General features: G+C 37.4%; 1 pseudogene; it reads right to left on the bottom strand.

Annotated features, from left to right (window-relative positions):
• Positions 1–1,666: 1,666 nt before the first annotated feature.
• LOC100941232 lies at positions 1,667–2,601 on the bottom strand (annotated as a pseudogene).
• Between the last annotated feature and the right edge of the window lie 889 nt (positions 2,602–3,490).

Here is a 3,490-nt window from a genome sequence, read left to right on the forward strand (position 1 = left end):
TTGTTGAAAAATATTCCATGGTATGTATATGATACATGAAATGTATCCAATCATTGGCAAATCCCAATGGTAATACTGAAGACATTTCCTTCTCATCTAAGATTTGGTTTTTGAAATTCTACATTTTAATTTTGACATAAATTATGTAAATACTTTTCAGAAAGTATCTAAGACATTCCACTGTATAACATATAAAAATGGTATCAGAGAATCTAGACACAATAAACTATAAATGCATAAAATTGATTTACATTCATAATTGCATGCTAAATGATTTTATAATTCATATTAACAACCCCCCTTCCCAATAAATACTTTGTATTCTGGATTACTCCTTAACATTTTGTGATATTTGGTATAATGCTTAAAAACAGTTCATATGCTCTGACCTCCTCTCCTTAAACCCCTCACAAAATAAATACTATAGATTACTTGAAGCCTTGCTTGATCTTCTGTTTACTTCAAGATGAAATATTAAAAGAGGGAAGAATTAACAAGCTTAAACTCAAATAATTATATTAACTCTGTTCAAGTACCACTGCATAAAACTAAAATGAATTGTGAATTAGCAAATAGACTAACAAGCTGGTTATGTCCAATCACTCTCATAGTCTTCTATTATTATGTCTTCTTCCTCTATGTCTCTTTGGGATGAGAAAGGCAGAGGCTGGATGGCAGGCAGTTCACTCCCACTGTTCTGAGGAAGACAGGATGTTTCTGATTCAGAGTTTGGAGCCTCCTCTACATGCTGTCCTTCAAAATTCTTATCTAGACATAGAAAGCATTTTACATGTAGTTAGTTTAAGTTACCATGTTGAAGCTGTGTGAGTGAAGCTCATAAGAGGATTAATGCTAAGGTTGTCAGTTAAGGCTAAAGTCACAGATAGTCAAAATATAAATCATATGTAAAGTTCAGGATCATGCTGTGTTCAGCCTGTCCAACACTGCCACTTTGAAAGGATTGCTTAGATAAAAGACTGGTCTTTTATATTCTGCTCAAAGATTACTTCTTTAATGTCTTTAAATCAAGTAACATTTTAACTTCTTTCCCCCAGACCATTCTGCAAACATTATCTGCATTTATCCACATTTTCATATTTCAAGGCCTCCAGAACAGCAAATTCCAACAGCTGATTTATATTTAAAGCATATAAATTTCAGTGCCACTTTACTTTACATTAACTTATAGTGGCAAGAACTTTTAATTAATATAACACATAGTCATAATAAATATGTAGTGAAACTTATAATAAAATTATAATATCTCACAGGATGAGACAGAAAAAAAAAACAGAATTTTACCAACCATCAACAAAATAAGCTAGACTTTTCAGAAAATAAAGGAAAATATCAACATAAAAAAGAGGGAAAAAGCATAGTAACAAATTTATTAATCCTCCATTTGCAATACTGAGTTCTGTCATCCATTTATAATCCAGAGATATAACTGAGCAGGATGGAAAAATTACTCTGAAAAACACCACCTGTACTCAGACAAAATAATTCTAAATAGTTTTCCATTAAAGTTTAATGTGGCTTTGATTCCACTTGAACTTTACAATTGACTTTTAACAGTTTCCAAATCAGCACTAGCACAGAACATAATAAGGCCAAAGGCATTCCCTTCAGAGGCTCAAAATTCTTAGATTTTGTTGCAGGTTTAAATTTAGTGAGTTTCAGCCACTGCACTTAGATGGTCCTGTAGGTTCATGCAAATACATTGAATTGTTGGTTTAAATTCTCTTCCTTCCTGGAAGTTTATGATAAAGAGACTAATCCTTGTATTGGGAGTGACGGATGCATGTTTGGATTTGCTCACAGTTGCTACTAAGGAACACATAAGGTCAGTCATAAAGTAACCAAACAGGTTTCTCATGTAGGCACCGTGACTCACAACTAAGACATTGGCTACTAATTTTTGAGCACCGCTCTCTGAATTAAATTCAGAGCCACTTTTTTTTTTCCTAGAGTGAATATCTCTGCCAAAGAAGTTTCCAGACAGTTGCTTGGAGCTCCCTGGGAAAACTTCTCTTTTTGACCTGCTTCTTTCAGAATTAGCTGGCAAAGGAATCCAAAAAAGTCTTTTCCCCACATTTTCACCTTGTCTAATGTCTCTCCTCTGGGTGGTGTGAACTCAGGGCACTCTTCCCCAGCTGCTTTGGCCATGGTCCTCAGCTCACTCAGTGCCTTGCCTTTGGCAACTCTGTATTTCCTTTCTCGAAATCTCAAATCATACTTCACTGTCATATCTTTACAAAATTTGCTCTTCTCTAAAATTCCATACATGGTCAAATGGGCACAATGTAAGGGTATATGGCACACCTCCTAGGCAAAGGGCTCAACTACAACTTGGACTTTACCTATCAAATGCAAACAATGTAACTGGATCGTTTGTACCTTCATATTGATCTGCTTTGTTCTCGTGAGGCCACTGGAGAAAGCATGAGTGAATTTTACATTACTCAGAAACACACCGGTAGCAGCTGCTTGTTTAAATCCAGTTTCTGAAAGAAGTTTATCTACTCCTTGTCCTTGAAGTATTTTCTCCTTGTTAAGTCTTGTTTCTCCATGCCAGACAATGGTTAGAGTGAAGTGAGTCATCTTCCTGGGGATACTTCGGGTGTCTGTGCCAGCACCCTGCCATGCTGCTTCTCTTAGGAATAACCTTCCCCACACTACTTCTGCCAAGCTGGTTTTTCTTATTGATTCTAATAATATAGTGTATTCTTTTACCTGATTTTCCCATATTGAGCTAGACTTCCAGTGCTGATAATAAATCTCATTTGGCATACATGTATAATGTATAAAATATTTTGTATGGTACCAGACTTTTCCTGCACCTATACAGTATATCTCTTGTACATTTGATACTGCATTTCCCCCTTTGCCCCAGAGAAGTACATTGGTACCATCATAGCTCAAGGCAATGCAAGATGCTGACTTCAAGGAATCCTCCTGCCTTTATCCTTCTCAGTATCTGAGAGTACAGGCCCATGCCACCACTGCTGAGGAAGTTTTGTACTTATTTCTTGGACAAGTAGGGTCTCACTATATTCCTCAATCTTGTCTGAAGCCCCTTAGCTTCCAGTGATCTTTCTGCATTGGCCTCTGAAATTTCTGGTATTGGGTGGTGCCTGTACCTCAGTGGCTAGGGCACTGGCCAAATATAGCGAGTGTGTCATGTTTAAACTGGCCCTGGCCAAATAGCAATATATATCTGGGCTCTGGGATGGGGCAGCACTTGTGGCTCAAAGGAGTAGGGTGCCAGCCCAATATACCAGAGGTGGCAGGTTCAAACTCAGCCCCGGGCAAAAACTCTATTAAAAAAAAAAATCTGGGCTTAGTGGCAGGCTCCTATAGTTCGAGCTACTTGGCAGGCTGAAGAAAGAGAATCACTTGAGCACAGGAGTTGGCAATTGCTGTGAGCTCTGTAACGCCATAGCATTCTACCAAGGGTGATAAAGTGACACTCTGTCTCTACCAAAAAAAA

Source organism: Otolemur garnettii, unplaced genomic scaffold (assembly GCF_000181295.1).
Source record: "Otolemur garnettii isolate 467f Iridium unplaced genomic scaffold, OtoGar3 scaffold00289, whole genome shotgun sequence".
Lineage (NCBI taxonomy): Eukaryota > Metazoa > Chordata > Mammalia > Primates > Galagidae > Otolemur > Otolemur garnettii.